The 21,328-nt window shown below is 47.3% G+C and overlaps 1 protein-coding gene across 1 annotated transcript in view; it reads left to right on the top strand.

Annotated features, from left to right (window-relative positions):
• The first annotated feature begins 15,876 nt into the window (after positions 1 to 15,876).
• Positions 15,877 to 21,328, top strand: part of CAPN1 (calpain 1) — a 332,385-nt gene continuing 326,933 nt past the window's right edge. The window contains exon 1 of the mRNA XM_069208074.1: positions 15,877 to 16,010. The gene's annotated coding sequence lies outside the window, so the exon portion shown is untranslated. The remainder of the gene's footprint in view (positions 16,011 to 21,328) is intronic.

Genomic DNA, 21,328 nt, shown 5'->3' with positions numbered 1-21,328 from the left:
AATGAACATAAAGAGGGAGTTTGCAATGTTTTTCTTCTGAAGCATTTGCTCTATTTTCTAAAAAAAGAAACCTGACACATAATTGCTATGCCTTTAATGGGGGTGACATTATTGGTCAGCACCCACAATCTAAAAATTGTTCCAGCACCACTGTAGGCAAGTGATGAGAAAGCAGTCATAGTCCAGTGGATAGATTACAGTAGGTTGCACTGCCAGCTTCAGCTCCTGGAAGTAGAGAAAGAATTTAACCTTCTTCGGTTGGAATCTGGCAAATTTAGCCACAGCTTGGATGTTTCTGTTTTTTGCCGCACCAAAAAAGAACATTGGCATCTTGGGGCATTTTTAGTCCCTAAAGATGGTTAGTGTGTGCATTGAATTGCGTAGTGTGAGCCCCTATTAATGTATGCAAAGTGGGTGTTGTGGGGAGAGAACTGCACACACCCACAACAGTTAACACAAACCCACACCTGCTAAAAGTAATATCCTTTGCGCCATGACGCAATGATACATTGAGTTTAGTGTCATGAAAGCAGTGCTTAATTTGTAAATAAAAACTTGCCCGGCCCAAAGCCCTCCTCTTAAACACGCAACCAGCTGCATTTAAATGTGCGAGCACGGAATACTGAGGCAGCGTAATCCTGAAGCCATCCCAGGCCTCTTCAATCTATTAAAAGCCACTCCCTGCCCCTTCAGATGACTTTGGCAGCTTTCTGCTGTCAACCTTAGTGACGCTTTGTCCTTTTTCTCTTCCTCCATCTTTCCCGTATGTGTCTTTTGCTCGCAGCAAATGCTTGTGGCAGAAGAATAAGCCCCGGCCCTCAAAAATAAGTGCTGGTGCTCAGCACCTGAAACAATAAGCACAAATTAAGCACTGCATGAAAGTGTGGCTTCATTTGGATGTGCTGTGCAATCTGGGCATCAAGCACCATTTTGAATATGTTTCTTAAATAAACTTGTCAGTTCGTACACTGCAATGAAGAGTTTTACAAAAAAATAAATAAGATAAACTGCATCATTTTAGGAGAATTCACAGCTTTGGAAGAAACAGCTGCCGTTATATGTTGCATCCTGGAGTCAGATTAGAAAGCCATTTTCAAGTAGCGCTACAATCATTCTCAGGTAGTGCGACATGAATCTGGAATTCTATATCAGGACCGGAGGCTCAGATTATGCTATCTCTTTCTTTACTGAGCCAAACACAGCAGCCAATCAAATTACAATAAACAAAAAACTACATTTCCCAAGATGCTCAAGACCTAGCATCACATGTACCAATCACCGAGTGTGACCTTAGCCCACATAAGCCATAACCCCAAACGTCACATCCTCTTTCTTTGCTGCTTCGCAGCAGATTAGAAACTTTTACATTTCCTCTACTTGAATTGCATTTTTGTATTGATTTATTTTAATTATAATTACATTTAAACAAGCAACGCAATAGCGCTCGCTTTTTATGTTTTGATTTGTATGGTATTCGACGCTCTGCCAACCGTATGCATTTTTTTATGTGGTTTTGAAAAACGGGAGCAGGAGAGCTGTACGCGCTATGCGCGTAGTCTGTTTACAGTGGCAACGAGTGTTGCCGAGCGCGCGCGTTTTTATAAGCTGATCTCCTTTCCCTAAGTTCTTTGAGGAGATCGGCTTGTTTCTTCCAGCGCGTCTGGGCATTAACTGTTGTTTCATCAACACAGGTTTGCAAGGTGCCTCCCTGACGCCCAGAGTAATCCTCTCTGGGTTATAACATTCAAATAAGGCTGTGCCTAGAGTGAATAACAGGCAGCTCCCTCTAATTATATATAAGGAATTTTCTTGATTATTTTGGTGTCTGTAAGGGGTTTTTTCATTCCCCCTTGTTTTTCTGACCTTGATTTTTGGGCAGATTATTAAGGATTATGGCTCAATGGAGTGACCAAGATGCAGGGTATTACCCTGATGATACTGATAACCAATTAGAGGTTAATCTTGTTGAGGCACTCGATTCTAGAGTGCAACAGTCGGTAAATGATGCCTTGGTGAGAGCGTTAGGACCTTTCTCGGGGCAATTGTTAGAGTACGCTCACTCTCAAGGCTGGATGACTGATAATACATCTCCTATCTCAGAAGAGAACACTCCTAAGGTAGCCTCAAAGTCCAAAGCCAAAACTAAGAACCTTGTAAGGGATGATCCCTCTGAGGACTTACATGCTGACATGTTTGAGAAGCTACGTAAGAAAAGAAGTGTGGAGCATAATTATAGTACGCTGAATAATTCTTCCTCTTCTGGAGACTCTGATGATCAAGATTCTGATAATTTAAATACACCAGTGCCTAGTAAAAAAGCGAAAAAACAACCTCCACCCCTTCAGTTGTTAGACTTCGACCCTTCAGATATTGTACATCCTAGGTCTTCTAATTGGGTCCCAACTTCGGAAGTTGCTCAGTATGTTCACTCTAATATATGAAGAAGCTTTGACAAGGAGGTTCGCTCTCGCCTCAAGCCGGAATGCCCTAGACCAGATCAGGACAATAATGTGGTGGACACTCCTGAAATTGATCCTACCATAGTAACTTTTCTGAAAAAATTTGCGAAGGATCCCAAGAAAGGTTTAGACAGATCATGGCGCCTTTGTCAGGACAAATTGTTAGACATGTCAGGTCCTTTAACAAAAATTTTAGATTTAGCTCTCATCTCCAAAGAATCAGTTATCCCTATTGACACAGATGGTTTTCTGGGCTGGGCTCAGAGAGCCGTGTGCCAGTTAGGTAACACTAACTGTGCTATTTCCACTGATAGAAGAAAGTCCATCCTTATGCGGATGGATCCTAAATTAGTAGATTTAGCCTCCTCGGAAGCGGGACCAGTGCAGAAGGTCTTCTTTTTGGCTCATCTTTTATTAAGTAGTTGGCAAAATTTTGCTCCACTTTTTCCACCCTAGACAAAGCACAGTTGTCCCTTAAAAATTTTTTTAGGCAAGGCGTTTTTCCTCAGTGCTGGGCGTTAAAGTGGACGAATGCCCGGCCGGGGATCTTATACCAGTCCTCAAAACTACTACTCTAGAGGCAGGGGTAACTGGTCGGGAGACCAACTGGATGCCACCTTTTACCCCTCTCGCTCTAGAGGAGGTAGGCCCAGATTCCGCAGGGGGCATCGCAGAGGACAGCAAGGAGCGATACAAGACTCCTCCTTTACTGGTAAGCATTATTCACCAATCTCAAGTTACGCTTGGGGGAAGAGTGGGATTGTTTGTGGACAAACGGAGAAACATCTCTGGGGATCCTTGGATTCTTCAGACAGTGGCAGGTTTTCATCTCGAGTTTATCAGCACTCCGTTCCAACTGTCACCCCCTGTATAAAGGGTTTTTTCCCTAGAAAATCAGAGTTTTATAGATGTAGAAGTACAACCTTTACTAAACAAAGGAGCGGTAGTTTTTTCAGCTCCTCACCCTTCTGGGTTCTGCAATCCCATTTTTGTGGTAGACAAGAAAGGTGGAGGACATTGACTGGTTTTAAATCTAAAGTACTTCAATTCTTGGATAGTGAATTCACCTGTTGAGGGATATCCTTTTAGAAAGAGACTGGATGGTACAACTAGATCTAAAGGATGCGCACCTCTCAATTACGATTTTTGCCCCTCACAGGAGATTTCTCCAATTTCAATGGAAGGGTCATTGTCTGGAGTTCACAGCTTTACTGTTCGGCCTATCCTCGGCCCCCTGGTGCTTCTCGAAGCTGTTGAGACCAGTGGTGGAATGGCTGAGAACCAAGGGAGTTTGACTAATCATTTACTTGGACGACATCTTAGTGATGGCGCAGGACCCCCAGACTTTGTTGACGCATTTGAACTGGACAATCAGTCTGTTACAGGATTTAGGATTCCTTATCAATGCGCAGAAGTCATTGTTGAAACCAACTCAGGTGATAGAGTTTTTGGGTTTCAAGATCGACTCAGTTCAGTCACAATTGATTCTCCCCTCGTTAAAAATTTGCAACATCAAGAGGGAGTTGAGATCGGCTTTATCCTGTCTGACTATTTCTCTAAGGAACATTGCCCAATTGGTGGGTCTCTTAGCCTCCTCCATTCAGGCAATCTTCCCTGCCCCCCTACATTATCGAGCTCTACAGAGACTGAAGATTCAGTACTTGAGACAGGGTCGGAGTTACTCGGCTTTGATCCCCTTGACCTCAGAGGTCAGGGAAGAGATTCAGTAGTGGCTTCATCACATGGAGGCATGGAATGGCAGGGCCATATTCGGGTCTCACCCGGAAGTTGTCATAGAATCAGACGCCAGTCAGTGGGGATGGGGAGCCTGCTGCGGATCTGTAGTGACAGGTGGCTGTTGGTCGATGACGGAGCAAGATCTCCACATCAATTGTTTAGAGCTTCTAGCGGGCTCATTTGCAATAAGGAGCTTGTCTCCTCACAAGACAGATTGCTGCATTCTTCTGCGAATGGAGAACATTTCAGCAGTGCGTTGTGTCAGCAAGTTGGGGGGAACAAAGTCCAGAGTCCTAGCGGAAATAGCCAAGGAGTTTTGGCATTATTGTTTGAGTCACAGGTTAGTGGTCCTGGCGGAGTACCTTCCAGGAGTTCAGAACACCATAGCAGATTGGAACTCCAGATATCTGACGGATCCCAGCGATTGGAGACTGGATCCAATTATTTTCCAACAGATAGTCCAGGAACGGGGTCCTTGCGAGATAGATCTCTTTGCGTCTCGCCTCAATGCTCAGATCCCGAAGTTCTTCAGCTGGAGGCCAGATCCTCTGGCTTTAGCGACAGATGCCTTTTTACAGAATTGGAACCCTTTTCAGGGTTATGCATTCCCTCCATTTCTTTTGATTCCCAGGATCCTGTCTCAAGTTCGGAGGCAGAATTCAGATCTGGTTTTGGTGACTCCATTGTGGAGGTCTAAGCCCTGGTTCCCTATTGCGCTTCAGTTAGCATGTGCTCTTCCGTTGCTCATCCCTCCTCGCCAGAATCTGTTATTGAGTCTGGAGGGCCTTCAACATCCAATGATTGCATTAGGGAATCTAAAGCTGATGGCTTGGATGGCTTCAGGTCAAGATGGAAAACCCCAGGACTTTCGCAACAGGCTGAGAACTATATCAAGTAAGCCTGGGCCTCTAGCACTCACAAGAGATATGCATCTACATGGCGTAAATGGGATAGTTGGCGCAATGGAAGGGGTGTCAATCCCATGGAGTCAATAATTGACTTAATACTAAATTTTTTGGCTGAGTTAGCTTCTTCAGGTCTAGCCTATAGGACAGTTAATAATTTTAGATCAGCTATTTCTTCTTGTCATAAACACATTGATGGTAAGCCTGTGGGGGAACATCCCTTTGTTTGCAAGCTATTGAGGGGTATTAGTTTTTCTAATCCCCCTCAGGCCAAATTTTCTGTCTTATGGGACGTAAATATTGTGTTAAAATTCATAGATGCTTGGCCCAGTAACAAATATTTCCCACAAACAGCTTTCGGCAAAGTTGGCTGTGTTGTTATGTCTAGTTTCCTGCAAGAGGGTTTCGGATGTCAGAGCCTTAGACTTATCTGGGAGGATTTACTCCCCTGATGGTGTTGCGTTCAATATTTAAGGAAGAACTAAAACTAATTGCAGGTTAGTAACTTAGCCTTGGTTTCCGGATAACTCAAAGTTATGTGTTGTACAATGTTTAAAGGATTATGAACTGGCTACCAAGGAGTTTAGACAAAACATGAATGGTCAAGTGCTAATTTCTTTGCAGAAGCCTTTTAAACTGGTTTCCTCAGCCACTCTTGCAAGATGGATAAGATGGTTAATGAGTGAAGCAGGTATTAATACCAGTCAATTTAGAGTTCATTCTGTTGGAGGGGCTATGGCTTCAAAATCATATGCTTTAGGTTCTAGCCTTGAGGAGATTATTATTTTAAACCTGTGATGGATGTTGCCTCTGTTATTATTGGTCAGCTTTGAACTAGCATAATCTGAGCCTCCGGTCTTGATATATGTTGGACCTGGCTTTTTGACAGGGACATCCCCAAACTTTTTGCCTCCTTCCTCCTATTTTTTCTGACCTGTCGTTGTTGGCTTTTGACCTCTGGGCACTTTACCACTGCTAACCAGTGCTAAAGTGCATATGCTCTCTGGGTAAATTGTACTACTGATTGGTTTATCCATGATTGACTATTTAATTTACTTGTAAGTCCCTGGTAGAGTGCACTACATGTGCCTAGGGCAGGTAGATTAAATGCTACTAGTGGGCCTGCAGCACTGGTTGTGCCACCCACCTCAGTAGCCCCTTAACCATGTCTCAGGCCTGCCATTGCAAGGCCTGTGTGTGCAGTTTCACTGCCACTTCGACTTGGCATTTAAAAGTACTTGCCAAGCCTAGAACTCCCCTTTTACTACATATAAGTCATCCCTAATGTGTGCCCTAGGTAACCCCTAGAGCAGGGTGCGGTGTAGTTAAAAGGCAGGACATGTACCTGTGTAGTTATATGTCCTGGTAGTGTGAAACTCCTAAATTCGTTTTTACACTACTGTGAGGCCTGCTCCTTTCATAGGCTAACATTGGGGCTGCCCTCATACACTGTTGAAGTGGCAGCTGCTGATCTGAAAGGAGCAGGAAGGTCATATTTAGTATGGCCAGAATGGTAATACAAAATCCTGCTGACTGGTGAAGTCGGATTTAATATTACTATTCTAGAAATGCCACTTTTAGAAAGTGAGCATTTCTTTGCACTAAAATCTTGTTGTGCCCTTCAATCCACGTCTGGCTAGGTTTAGTTGACAGCTCCTTGTGCATTCACTCAGACACACCCCAAACACAGGGTACTCAGCCTCACTTGCATACATCTGCATTTTGAATGGGTCTTCCTGGGCTGGGAGGGTGGAGGGCCTGCCCTCACACAAAGGACTGCCACACCCCCTACTGGGACTCTGGCAGACAGGATTGAGCTGAAAGGGAACTTGGTGCATTTCTTAGAGACTCTTTGAAGTCACCCCCACTTCAAAGGCACAACTTAGTATAAAACAGGGCCTCTGCCCTACCTCATCAGACACTTGCTGGAGAAGAAACCTGAACCAGAAACTACATCCTGCCAAGAAGAACTGCCTGGCTGCTCAAAGGACTCACCTGTCTGCTTTTCTACAAAGGACTGCTGCCTTGCTGTTGGCCTGCTGCCTTGCTGAACTCTTGCCTGGCTGTAAAAGTGCTCTCCAAGGGCTTGGATAGAGCTTGCCTCCTGTTCCCTGAAGTCTCAGGACCAAAAAGACTTCACTCTTCCTCTTGGACGCTCCGTGCGCCAAACTTTTCGACGCACAGCTTGTTCCGCGGCAAGAAAAACGCCGCACACCGACGCTGATCAACGCGACGCCTTCGGGGCGACCGAAACTTTGACGCACGGCCTCGCAAGGACAACGCCGCCCGGCTTCCCGGGAGAAATCGACGCGACGCCTGCCGTGAGATCAAAACTTTGACGCACGGCCTCGCAAGGACAACGCCGCCCGACTCCGCAGGAGAAATCGACGCGACGCCTGCCGTGATATCAAAACTTTGACGCACGGCCTCGCAAGGACAACGCCGCCCGACTCCGCAGGAGAAATCGACGTGACGCCTGCCGTGAGATCAAAACTTTGACGCACGGCCTCGCAAGGACAACGCCGCCCGACTCCGCAGGAGAAATCGACGCGACGCCTGCCGTGAGATCGAAACTTCGACGCGCAGCCCCGCAGAACGACGCGCAGCCGGAAAACAAGCAGGAAAATCCACGCACAGACCCGGGACATCTGGTAATCCCCGCGACCCACAGAAAGAGACTGTCCGCGCGCCAGAAAACGACGCCCGACTTCCCCGCGTGGAAAATAACGACGCAAGTCCGTGTGTGCTGGGGAGAAATCGACGCACACACCCTTTTTCCACGCACCTCTTCCTTTGTGGCCCTCTGAGGAGATTTTCCACCAGAAACCAGGTACTTTGTGTTTGAAAGAGACTCTGTTTACTTTCTAAAGACTTAAGACACTTTACATCACTTTTCAGTGATATCTTTACAAATTCATATTGCAACTTTGATCGTTTTGACCTGAAGATACCCAGATAAATATTATATATTTTTCTAAATACTGTGTGGTGTATTTTTGTGGTGTTATGCTATGGTGTTGTATGATTTATTGCACAAATGCTTTACACATTGCCTTCTAAGTTAAGCCTGACTGCTCGTGCCAAGCTACCGGAGGGTGAGCACAGGCTGATTTTGGATTGTGTGTGACTTACCCTGACTAGAGTGAGGGTTCTTGCTTGGACAGAGGGCAACCTAACTGCCAACCAAAAACCCCATTTCTAACATTGGTGATCAGCGGTGAGGATAGGACTTGTGTTTGTGCAGTGACATACAGTAGCTAAGTATTTCACTACCTACCCACAGTTGAAGGTCAACTTGATTTTTCATCTTTTTTGGCTCTTGGTTCTCTGATGTCCTCCTGGATATACTATTGATATTTTGGACTTTGGATTTTGGTTTTTGCTGATAAGATCTTATCAAAATGGGATTGTGTACCTACTCATTCTTTGTTCGTACTGACCACCTCACTAAGGCTGACCTAAGGAAGCTTTGCAGACAATGGGGCCTTCCTGTAGCAAGGAGATCTACTAAAGCGGAGATGCTCCATCACTACATAGTCTGGGGGGAGGAAAGATGGGCAGAGAGAGAGGCAGCAAGAAACCAAATGACTAAGTACCCCTCAGATGAGGAGGAGGACTACGCACATGAGGAGGAAGACTACTCAGAGTTGGACAGTGACCCAGAAATAGATGAATGGCTCCGAAGTCAAAGGCGACAGGAGCAACAATTAGAGGAGTATCTTGCAGAGGTTGAGGCAAAAAGACTCTTAGCCCTGGAAGGAGAAAAGATTGCAGCTCAAGAGCTGAGCTGTAAAGAGCTGAAACTGGAGGCCGGAAGGGCTGAGTCCAGTTCAGATGGTGGCAGCAAAAATCTTGCATCTAGTACTGCTGAAGAAGGGCACAAGCCCAGAGATGTGGTGCCCAACTTGAAGAAGGGAGTTGACACACCCCAGGCAGTTCAAGGGTATGAGGTGGTTCCCGTTATGCACAGGGTCCCTGAGAAGGATTGGGGAACTGGCACAGGGAGTCATATTCCTACTGGGGGGAGGGACACTTTACTGACTCTAGCAGAGAGTGACAGAGAAAAGGGTTCCCCCCTGGTGGACGTCCTGGATATAGAGTGTAGAGACATCCCAGAAGAGTTTGGGTTGAGTGTCAGGGACAGACAGATACTGTCTCACCAGTCTCAGGAGGGTGAAGTAGAGTGCTTTTCCAAGGTTGAGTTACTGGGTGGTTGGGTGAAGGGTACTGTGGTTAATACATGTGAAGGGCAGAGTGATGTAATTGCTGGAGAGCATATGTCTGGTCCTTATTTTCCAGAGCTACGCCAACACCAGGTGGAGTGTGAGTTCTCTGACCCCAGGGAACTTACAATGGAGGCAGACTTCTGGGTGAGTACCAGAGAGTCTGAAGAGGCATTTGGGGGTGCTCCTGAAGGGAGTGGTCTAGGTGGTTCCCAAACGAGTGTGGTGGGAGAGGATTGTAGTGTCCCAGGTAGGTCCCAGGTCCTAGAGGGTTCCATGAGGGAACACCAGGAGGGAAGCCTAGCCTGTACCGTAGGGCCACCTTTTGAGGGAAGCCCCGCAGTGTCAGAAGAACTTGGGGGGGTGACTGTAGCCAGCATCCCAACAGTTCTGGTGTCTGGCAGTACCCCTCCTAGTGAGGGGGTGCAGAAGTCCAGACATAGGGTTGAGAGGGGGTTGCAGACCCCAGTGGAGGACCTTGAGAGTCAGGGGACAGCTCTGAGAGCAGAGCCCCCCAGGAATGACCCAGGTGAAACCGTTTCTGGTTTGGGGGAAACCCAGACTCTGCCGGATGGGCAGAGGTCGGGAGACCTGCGCCAACCAGACTCTTGTGTGGCCCTTGGGGACGGTGTGTCCCTTGTGGGGGGTGAGAGTGCCCCCCAGGAGGTCCTGGCATGCCAGGCAAAGATTCAACCTCAGGCTGGTGACTCTGGGTTGGATACCCAGGTTCAGAGGTTAAACTCTGACCTGGTGGGAGGTAGATGTGCCTCCCAAGAAGTCCTGCTGTGCCAGGCAATTGTCCAACCTCAGGGTGTTGACTCTGGATTGGATGACCAGGTTCAGAGGTTAAACTCTGACCTGGTGGGGGGTAGGTGTGTCCCCCAGAAAGTCCTGGCGTGCCAGGCAATTGCCCAACCTCAGGGTGGTGACCCTGGGTTGGGGAACCAGGCTCAGAGATTAAACTCTGACCTGGTGGGAGGTAGGTGTGCCTCCCTGGAAGTCCTGGCCTGCCAGGCAATGGTTCAACCTCAGGGTGGTGACTCTGGGTTGGCTAACCAGGTTCAGGGGATAAGCTCTGACCTGTTGGGGGGTAGGCGTGCCCCCCAGAAAGTCCTGGTGTACCAGGCAGTGGTCCAACCTCAGAGTGCTGACTCTGGGTTGGATAACCGGGTTCAGAGGTTAAACTCTGACCTGGTGGGGGGTAGGTGTGCCCCCCAGAAAGTCCTGGCGTGCCAGGCAATTGTTCAACCTCAGAGTGCTGACTCTGGGTTGGATAACCGGGTTCAGAGGTTAAACTCTGACCTGGTGGGGGGTAGGTGTGCCCCCCAGAAAGTCCTGGCGTGCCAGGCAATTGTTCAACCTCAGGGTGGTGACTCTGGGTTGGATACCCAGGTTCAGAGGTTAAACTCTGACCTGGTGGGAGGTAGGTGTGCCTCCCAAGAAGCCCTGCTGTGCCAGGCAATTGTCCAACCTCAGGGTGTTGACTCTGGGTTGGATGACCAGGTTCAGAGGTTAAACTCTGACCTGGTGGGGGGTAGGTGTGCCCCCCAGAAAGTCCTGGCGTGCCAGGCAATTGCCCAACCTCAGGGTGGTGACCCTGGGTTGGGGAACCAGGCTCAGAGGTTAAACTCTGACCTGGTGGGAGGTAGGTGTGCCTCCCAGAAAGTCCTGGTGCGCCAGGCAATTGTTCAACTTCAGGGTGGTGACTCTGAGTTGAATGGCCCAGTTCAGAGGTTAAACTCTGACCTGGTGGAGGGTCAGTGTGCCCTCCAGGAAGTCCTGGTGTGCCAGGCAATTGTTCAACTTCAGGGTGGTGACTCTGAGTTGAATGGTCAGGTGCAGAGGTTAAACTCTGACCTGGTGGAGGGTCAGTGTGCCCTCCAGGAAGTCCTGGCGTGCCAGGCAATTGTTCAACTTCAGGGTGGTGACTCTGAGTTGAATGGGCAGGTGCAGAGGTTAAACTCTGACCTGGTGGGGGGTAGGTGTGCCTCCCAGGAAGTCCTGGTTTGCCAGGCAGTGATCCAGTCTGAGGGTACAGACCCTGGGCTGGAAGACCAGGTTCAGGGTGTCCCCCCGGACCTGGAGGGAGGGGCTACTGATAACAGTGCCCCTACCATGTTGTCTTCTGAGGAGGCCACTCCTAGTTGGAGGGTGCTGGACCCCAGAAGGGAGGGCAGGGGGAGGGAAGCCTCACCCCGGGCCCTAGTCCAACCTGAAGGTACAGGCCCCAGGTTGGAGGGCCAGTTGCAGGTTAACAGCCCTGCACTGGTGGAGGAATGGTACAGGGTGACTTCTGTAAGCACCCTGACCATGTTGGACTCTGGGGGTACCGCTCCAGGAGGGAGGGTACAAAGCCCCAGAGGGGAGGACCAGGTTCAGGCTGTCATCCCTGACCTGGTGGAAGGGAGAGTGGTTAAAGGGTGCCCAGCACCTGGGGCTACCACCCCCCACTCTCCACAGCCACAGTGGTTGGAGAGCTTTGAGAGGCCTGGGGCCTGGCTCTCATCCCTGGCAGCTGTCAGTAATCACTGTGGCTTGCTGTCCGGGTGGACAGAGTTATCCCTGGGGAGGGGACAAGTGTCACACCCCAGGGGTAGAGTGGGCAACACCACTGTGTTGGTCATGGTGGTACTATCCTGCTCCTGGGATACATCTGTGAGCAAAGTAAGGTTAGGTGCTGCACAGATGGGATCCGCAGGTAAGGAGAAAGGTTCCCCATGGGTTGGCTTAGTGGGCCCTGAGAGTATGGACAGAGTGATCCAATTGGAGTCAGGAAGGCGAAGAACTGGAGCATGCCCCTGCTGTTGTGGGCCTGGGTCCTTGTTCTGTCGCCTCAAACAGGGAAGTACATCAGGATAGTGATTGTTCTCCCCTGGCTTTAGGCTGGTAGGGGGTCATGTTGGACCTGGCTTTTTGACAGGGACATCCCCAAACTTTTTGCCTCCTTCCTCCTATTTTTTCTGACCTGTTGTTGTTGGCTTTTGACCTCTGGGCACTTTACCACTGCTAACCAGTGCTAAAGTGCATATGCTCTCTGGGTAAATTGTACTACTGATTGGTTTATCCATGATTGACTATTTAATTTACTTGTAAGTCCCTGGTAGAGTGCACTACATGTGCCTAGGGCAGGTAGATTAAATGCTACTAGTGGGCCTGCAGCACTGGTTGTGCCACCCACCTCAGTAGCCCCTTAACCCTGTCTCAGGCCTGCCATTGCAAGGCCTGTGTGTGCAGTTTCACTGCCACTTCGACTTGGCATTTAAAAGTACTTGCCAAGCCTAGAACTCCCCTTTTACTACATATAAGTCATCCCTAATGTGTGCCCTAGGTAACCCCTAGAGCAGGGTGCGGTGTAGGTAAAAGGCAGGACATGTACCTGTGTAGTTATATGTCCTGGTAGTGTGAAACTCCTAAATTCGTTTTTACACTACTGTGAGGCCTGCTCCTTTCATAGGCTAACATTGGGGCTGCCCTCATACACTGTTGAAGTGGCAGCTGCTGATCTGAAAGGAGCAGGAAGGTCATATTTAGTATGGCCAGAATGGTAATACAAAATCCTGCTGACTGGTGAAGTCGGATTTAATATTACTATTCTAGAAATGCCACTTTTAGAAAGTGAGCATTTCTTTGCACTAAAATCTTGTTGTGCCCTTCAATCCACGTCTGGCTAGGTTTAGTTGACAGCTCCTTGTGCATTCACTCAGACACACCCCAAACACAGGGTACTCAGCCTCACTTGCATACATCTGCATTTTGAATGGGTCTTCCTGGGCTGGGAGGGTGGAGGGCCTGCCCTCACACAAAGGACTGCCACACCCCCTACTGGGACTCTGGCAGACAGGATTGAGCTGAAAGGGAACTTGGTGCATTTCTTAGAGACTCTTTGAAGTCACCCCCACTTCAAAGGCACAACTTAGTATAAAACAGGGCCTCTGCCCTACCTCATCAGACACTTGCTGGAGAAGAAACCTGAACCAGAAACTACATCCTGCCAAGAAGAACTGCCTGGCTGCTCAAAGGACTCACCTGTCTGCTTTTCTACAAAGGACTGCTGCCTTGCTGTTGGCCTGCTGCCTTGCTGAACTCTTGCCTGGCTGTAAAAGTGCTCTCCAAGGGCTTGGATAGAGCTTGCCTCCTGTTCCCTGAAGTCTCAGGACCAAAAAGACTTCACTCTTCCTCTTGGACGCTCCGTGCGCCAAACTTTTCGACGCACAGCTTGTTCCGCGGCAAGAAAAACGCCGCACACCGACGCTGATCAACGCGACGCCTTCGGGACGACCGAAACTTTGACGCACGGCCTCGCAAGGACAACGCCGCCCGACTTCCCGGGAGAAATCGACGCGACGCCTGCCGTGAGATCAAAACTTTGACGCACGGCCTCGCAAGGACAACGCCGCCCAACTCCGCAGGAGAAATCGACGCGACGCCTGCAGTGAGATCAAAACTTTGACGCACGGCCTCGCAAGGACAACGCCGCCCGACTCCGCAGGAGAAATCGACGCGACGCCTGCCGTGAGATCGAAACTTCGACGCGCAGCCCCGCAGAACGACGCGCAGCCGGAAAACAAGCAGGAAAATCCACGCACAGACCCGGGACATCTGGTAATCCCCGAGACCCACAGAAAGAGACTGTCCGCGCGCCAGAAAACGACGCCCGACTTCCCCGCGTGGAAAATAACGACGCAAGTCCGTGTGTGCTGGGGAGAAATCGACGCACACACCCTTTTTCCACGCACCTCTTCCTTTGTGGCCCTCTGAGGAGATTTTCCACCAGAAACCAGGTACTTTGTGTTTGAAAGAGACTCTGTTTACTTTCTAAAGACTTAAGACACTTTATATCACTTTTCAGTGATATCTTTACAAATTCATATTGCAACTTTGATCGTTTTGACCTGAAGATACCCAGATAAATATTATATCTTTTTCTAAATACTGTGTGGTGTATTTTTGTGGTGTTATGCTATGGTGTTGTATGATTTATTGCACAAATGCTTTACACATTGCCTTCTAAGTTAAGCCTGACTGCTCGTGCCAAGCTACCGGAGGGTGAGCACAGGCTGATTTTGGATTGTGTGTGACTTACCCTGACTAGAGTGAGGGTTCTTGCTTGGACAGAGGGCAACCTAACTGCCAACCAAAAACCCCATTTCTAACAATATAGAATAAAAAATTCTAGCTTACGTGTCAAGAATTTTCAATTCTATTAAGGACACGGAGGCAAGGATTATCCCTCCCTTAAATTAATAAAGAAATACTGTTAATGTGTATATGTATATAAACTTAATTCATTTATACCCTCCATGTTTTATATATTGGAGTTTGACTTGGAAAAGAAAATGTGGTTGGTTATGTCTACCATTTTGAGATATTACCTTTTTTATTTATTGCTTATCCCAGGTTCGGATCAGAAGAATTCCTGATGGTATTATCTTGGTATCTTGATGTTAGATGTTCCTTGCCTCAAGAAGTAAGAAGGTGCCTCGAGGATCAGTCTAGTTGGATTTTCGATAGACGTTTGATTCAGAGGGGAGGCGTTTCAAATCAACTATTACAGAAGAAGTTTTGTTGAAAAAGTTGAAAAGTTATCGGTTTGGACAAAGAAAGAGGATGTGACGTTTGGGGTTATGGCTTATGTGGGCTAAGGCCACACTCGGTGATTGGTACCTGTGATGCTAGGTCTTGAGCATCTTGGGAAATGTCGTTTTTTGTTTATTTTTATTTGATTGGCTGCTGTGATTGGCTCAGTAAAGAAAGATATAGCATAATCCTCACCTCCTGTCCTTAATAGAATTGAAAATTCTTGACCTTAAGCTAGAAAATGTTTTACTCCCCTCCTCCGACCATCTGTATGGTATGACCCTGAAGCCAGGCAGCTACCTTAGAAAAGCAACTTAAGATTCTCCTCTTTGTAAGACACTTGGGCTAAATCTATGATCTCCCACATACCTCGCATGTTTTTCACTTTTTCTGTGCTTTATTACAAATATATTTTCGCATGATTGCTGGTAACTGTACTCCTTTAAAACGCTTCGATGCCCACGGGCCCTGTTCGTTCTATATGAAGACACAAAAATAAAATAAGGAAATGTAAGCACTTTGACCCCGCTATAACGGTGTATCAAAATAGAGCAGTAACAATGTTTCGACCGCCCCGTTTCGATATTGTTGGTTGTAACATTTTGTGTACTGACTTTGCACAACTTATCATGCCAATAAAGTTGATTTTAATTTGAATGTGCCTGAGACTGGAGAACAGATGGCGAGAGGTAAGGCCGAGACGCAACGAGAACAGAGTTTCAGACAGCTCGGGCGCGGCCTCTGAAAAGGTGGAGGCTGTCCGGCTGATCATGGAGAGGGTTGGGTCTGGTGGTTGGCGACAAGTATCTGCAGAGGGTTTGCCTGGCCTTGGGAAGGCGCAGTGGGGACTGCTGCATACGAGTGCTGAGCCTGACCTAGGGCGGAGTAGGGGATAGACTGTGACAATCTGAGATGGGCAGGGCTGGAGCTGCAGAGGTGGGGCAGCCCTTGGCACGAAGAGGCTGAAAATCTGGCTGGGCCAGGGGGCGGAACAAGGAGGAAGGGTGGGCGAGCGTCGGAGTGCAGCTGCAGCAGTGAACTTGTCTGCAGAGAGACGCAGTGCCAGCTGAAAAGAACGGCCTGAGCACAGGAGCCTGCAAAGATTTGAGGTGAGTGTGCGTGGTTTCTCCGAAAGGGACGGAGTAGAGATATATTCTCTTTGAAAGTGGGTAGGCACGTGTCCAAATAAATCGCCTCAGTTATGTTGTTTGGGGAGAGGGGCGTGTACATAGCTCGCATTATTTGGAACTAGAGTAAATGTCCTCCAAATAAAACATGAATTCAGCCCTTTTCAGCACTCCATCGGATGTCTCGGGGGTCGGCTATCGTGCAGTGTATGGGATTTTCCAACAGGCTCCTCTTCCGTAAAAATCGTTACTCCGCCCAACCCCTCCCTGATGTCGATGTTTCCTAAATCATCCCTGCGCGTTTTATATTCGTCACTAAACAATGCAAGTAATTTATAATAGTTTCACGAGGCGATATGTGTGATGAAATTTGGTTTATGACACTCTCACAAGCCAGCCCGCATTAAGTAATGTGGGAGTGTGCACGTACAGTAGTAGGCCTTCGAGGTGTCCGGGGGCTTGTGAACTACAGAAAGATACCCGAATTATATCCTGCAGATCGGGCACAAGTGTGCAAGTACTGCAGAAAGTGTGCTGATATATAGGTCGCAGATGGGGGCGAGTATTAGGGCACAGAAAGTAATAGATTGATGCACGCATCTCATTAACGGTCACTGGAATTATGAGGCAGCAGAGCACACAATTATGCGGCATTAAAGTATGGGGCAAGAAAAGTCCAATCATGCTGCATAATGCGGCCTATTGATAGTATTATTTTGAAATTATCACACGTAATTATTACACAGCCTGGGCAAAGAATTCACCTCTATAGTACCAGTTTAACAACCAAATACAGAAATAAGCAACTGAAGGTTGACCAGTTATCTTTTGTGAAAGGTCTTCCACTAAGCGCAAACACATGTTTCAGTGTTTTTAGTAACTTTTGATCCGTTTGAGCTAGAATTTTTGTTAGAATCCGCAGATTATGGATTATGTGGCAAATACATAATTATGCAAAAAGGCTCTGGCTGCAGAATCTCAGAATTCCAGTGGCCCTGATCTTATTGAAATAAAGTAAAGCCTGAATCCTGCAGAAGTAGCACCAGGGTGGAATCCATTCCTCAAAACAAGGAGATCTGGCTTTCTAAAGTTGTAAGTCATGATGGAGCCAAAAAGCACAAAGCTCCAATGATGGCTAATGGTTGCGATAGACTGGGACCTACATGCAGACAAAGGCTGATTATGATAGAGGGCAGGACAATACACCAACCAGGTTTTTCGTGGTCAAATATTGAACCTTCCTACTTAGTTCTTTATATCCCAATCCACCACAGGTGTACACTTCTAAAGTACTCCAGGAGTGACACTTAGAGACTCGCAGGATGTCAGGCAAAGGCCAATAACTGGGTCACATCCAGGTCCAGTTGCCACTGGTCAGCTCAGTACTTCCAGAAAAAGGCCTCCTGTTTGTTTTACCCCGTAGCTTGAACTCGAGGCCAGTCTTAAAATCCTTACGTACAATTCTCTGTCCTGGGTCAAGAGGGAGCAGGTCCAGTCTTTTGGGGTTCCTGTCAAGTCACAGAAAGCAGGCCCAGTCCTCTGCTGATCTTCCTGCAGGTCTAAGAAGTACTCTGAAGTGGTTACCCTGAGGTTCTTCATTTATGCCTGGCTTTAGCTAGTAGATCGGAATGACTCCTGGGCATGCTCTAAACAATGGAGTGAAATTTCATGGGTGGTTAACCCAACCCTTTTTGGATATTTTCAAGATGTCGAAAGTCTTCTGCCACACTAAACTTGGCCTCTGAGGGATGTGTATGTGTGGGGAGTGTACTATTGTATTTCTAATATCCTCCCACATCTAATACTAAAATGTAGTTTGAGGCAGCCACTGAACCCACAATAAACCGAGAAATCTGGTAGGAGAAAAGCAGAGACCTTCTGATACCAGAAACTGGATCCTCAAGAAATGTCTTGATATCCTATTCTCTCCCCTTTCAAGTGTTCCTCAATGGTTATATGTAAACGTCAGAGAGAGGAGTCTAGTAGCACAAAAACTGAGTCCTTCAGAAAGCATACAGTGGATTCACTGGAACAGTTTTGTTATCCCATTCTCTCCTTTTTCAAGTGTGCCCCTAGGGTTACAAAAAAACACAACAGACCTGTCAAGCAGGACTTGACACTCTAGCAGGGTCTGGCACAGTAGTTTAAAAAAGGATGCCCACAATCCCACCATGCATATTCTTCAGAGTTCAGTGGAGTCATGTATGCCTATTCAGGTCAGCCTGTTTCCTCGTGGGACGAATTTCACACTTATTCAGTGGGTAGGAACATGCGGGGGAGCTTGTGTTAACTAGCCTACTGACAGTTCAGGTGGTAAAGGGTAACTCTCACTTCACTATGAATTAGATTTTTCATAATTTGTTAAAAATAGTATTTTATTAGTATTGTTGTACCTAATCCATTTCCTGAGATATGCAATTAATATTTTAATCAGTACTCTGGTTTTCTACACAGGACAGCTAAGCCTACAACAGTAAAAATAGGTTTTGGGATCTAGTCACTGTAACAACATGTTTACATTAAATTTCAACGTGGCCCACTGTTAAGTACTAGGCACCATGGCTTGTGGGCTACAAGGCCTACATAGGAGAAACTTTATTAATATTTAAAAGTAAGATATTTATCTGCAAAAAGGGTTTATTTTGACAGGTTTCAGTACATGTTTTGCACTGTTAGAGTCAGGCTACAGTCACAGGCCTAAAGCCATGTTTACACTGCCACTATAGTGGATGAAATCTCACAGTACTAAGAAACCATATAATGTGGCTGACACAGACAGAGTTTCAGGTTAAGGAATGCTACGTGGAAAATAACTTGAGTAAAATGTTACAAAATTGTGGGATTTTGTTTATAAAAATGACGAATGACTTTAAACAAATATTGACATTGCAAATTGTTTTGTGTATATTGAAAAGGTGCTGACAAACCTGACGGAACAGGTACACATTAGGCAGCAGAAGTGCAAGCTTCCCTTGCAGGCAGAAAAGTAACAGTAAAGTCAGTAGAAGTGTATATGTATAGCAAACATATCTCTCTCTCTCGCTATATATATATATATATATATATATATATATATATATATATATATACTGTGATATTGATCAAGGCTGGTTGCAGCCGAAACAGATAGATGTGCGACACTTGCTGTGTGCAGTTATAAATTTCACCATGTGCAAGTGCCAATCTTTACTTTATATTGTGGATATATATATATATTGTGGAAATATATATATATATATATATATATATTTTTTTTTATTGAAAAAACAAAGGTTATTGTGATGTTATAGTTGGGCCTTGTACTAATACAAAAACTATCCTTTTAAAATATAACAACTATTGAAACTTACCTGTCATAGTTTATTGAGCTTACTTTAACTTGCACCCTTCCGTGCTCTGGTTATTACCTTACATATTGCATCAGTCATGACATGCTGTAGGAAAGTACCATCTTGCCTGGCATGTTACCCCCATTTTTACTTGTGTGTGAGTTTGTTTTTGCCTGTCTCACTGGGATCCTGCTAGCCAGGACCCCAGTGCTCAATAGTTTGTGGCCTGAATGTGTTCCCTGTGTGGTGCCTAACTGTGTCACTGAGGCTCTGCTAACCAGAACCTCAGTGCTTATGCTCTCTCTGTCTGTAAAATTGTCACTACAGGCTAGTGACCATTTTACCAATTCCGATTGGCACACTGGAACCCCCTTAAAATTCCTTAGTATATGGTATCTAGGTACCCAGGGTACTGGGGTTCCAGGAGATCCCTATGGGCTGCAGCATTTCTTTTGCCACCCATAGGGAGCTCAGACAATTCTTACACAGGACTGCCACTGCAGCCTGCGTGAAATAACGTCCACGTTATTTCACGGCCATTTTACACTGCACTTAAGTAACATAATAGTCACCTATATGTCTAACCCCCACTTAGTGAAGGTTAGGTGCAAAGTTACTAATTGTGAGGGCACCCTGACACTAGCCAAGGTACCCCCACATTGTCCAGGGCAATTTCCCTGGACTTTGTGAGTGCGGGGACACCATTACACGCGTTCACTACATATAGGTCAATACCTATTTGTAGCTTCACAATGGTAACTCCGAATATGTCCATGTAACATGTCTCAGATCATGGAATTGTCCCCCCATGCCAAATCTGGTATTGGGGTGCCAATCTCATGCATCCCCGGGGCTCCAGCATGGACCCCGGGTACTGCCAAACTATCTCTCTGGGGTTTTCAATGCAGCTACTGCTGCTGCCAACCCACAGACAGGCTTCTGCCCTCCTGGGGTCTGGGCAGCCAGTCCCAGGAAGGCAGAACAAATAATTTCCTCTGAGAAAGTGTTACACCCTCTCCCTTTGGAAATAGTTGTTAAGGGCTGGGGAGGAGTAGCCTCCCCCAACCTCTGGAAATGCTTTGAAGGGCACAGATGGTGCCCTCCTTGCATAAGCCAGTCTACACCGGTTCAGGGATCCCCCAGCCCCTGCTCTGGCGCGAAACTGGACAAAGGAAAGGGGAGGGATCCTCCCTCCCCTGTCCATCACCACCCCTGGTGGGGTGCCCAGAGCTCTCCAGTGTGTCCCAGACCTCCGCCATCTTGAATGCAGAGGTGTGAGGGCACAGTGGAGGCCTCTGAGTGGCCAGTGCCAGCAGGTAATGTCAGAGACCCCTCCTGATAGGTGCTTACCTGGTTAGGAGGCCAATCCTCCTCTGAAGGCTATTTAGCGTCTCTCCTGTGGGTTTCTCATCAGATAACGAATGCAAGAGCTCACCATAGTTCCTTTGCATCTCTCTCTTCGCCTTCTGCCAAAGATCGACTGCTGACTGCTCCAGGACGCCTGCAAAACCGCGACAAAGTAGCAAGACGACTACCAGCAACATTGCAGCGCCTAATCCTGCTGGCTTTCTCAACTGTTTCCCAGTGGTGCATGCTCTGAGGGCTGTCTGCCTTCACCCTGCACTGGAAGCCAATAAGAAATCTCTTGTGGGTCAACAGAATCTTCCCCTGCTAACGTAGGCACCAAACTTCTGCCTCACCGGTCCTCTGGGTCCCCTCTCATCTTGACAAGCGTTGTCCCTGGAACACAGGAGCTGGATCCAAGTGACCCGACAGTCCAGTGGTCCTTCTGTCCAAATTTGGTGGAGGTAAGTCCTTGCCTCCCCACGCCAGATAGTAATCTTGTGTACTGCGTGATCTGCAGCTCCTAGGGCTTCTGTGCACTTTTGCAAGGAATCCTTTGTGCACAGCACAGCCCAGGTCCCCAGCACTCCGTCCTGCATTGCTCAACTCGCTGAGTTGACCACTGAC

Source organism: Pleurodeles waltl, chromosome 9 (assembly GCF_031143425.1).
Source record: "Pleurodeles waltl isolate 20211129_DDA chromosome 9, aPleWal1.hap1.20221129, whole genome shotgun sequence".
Taxonomy (NCBI): Eukaryota; Metazoa; Chordata; class Amphibia; order Caudata; family Salamandridae; genus Pleurodeles; species Pleurodeles waltl.
This window is presented reverse-complemented; position numbering and strand designations above follow the sequence as displayed.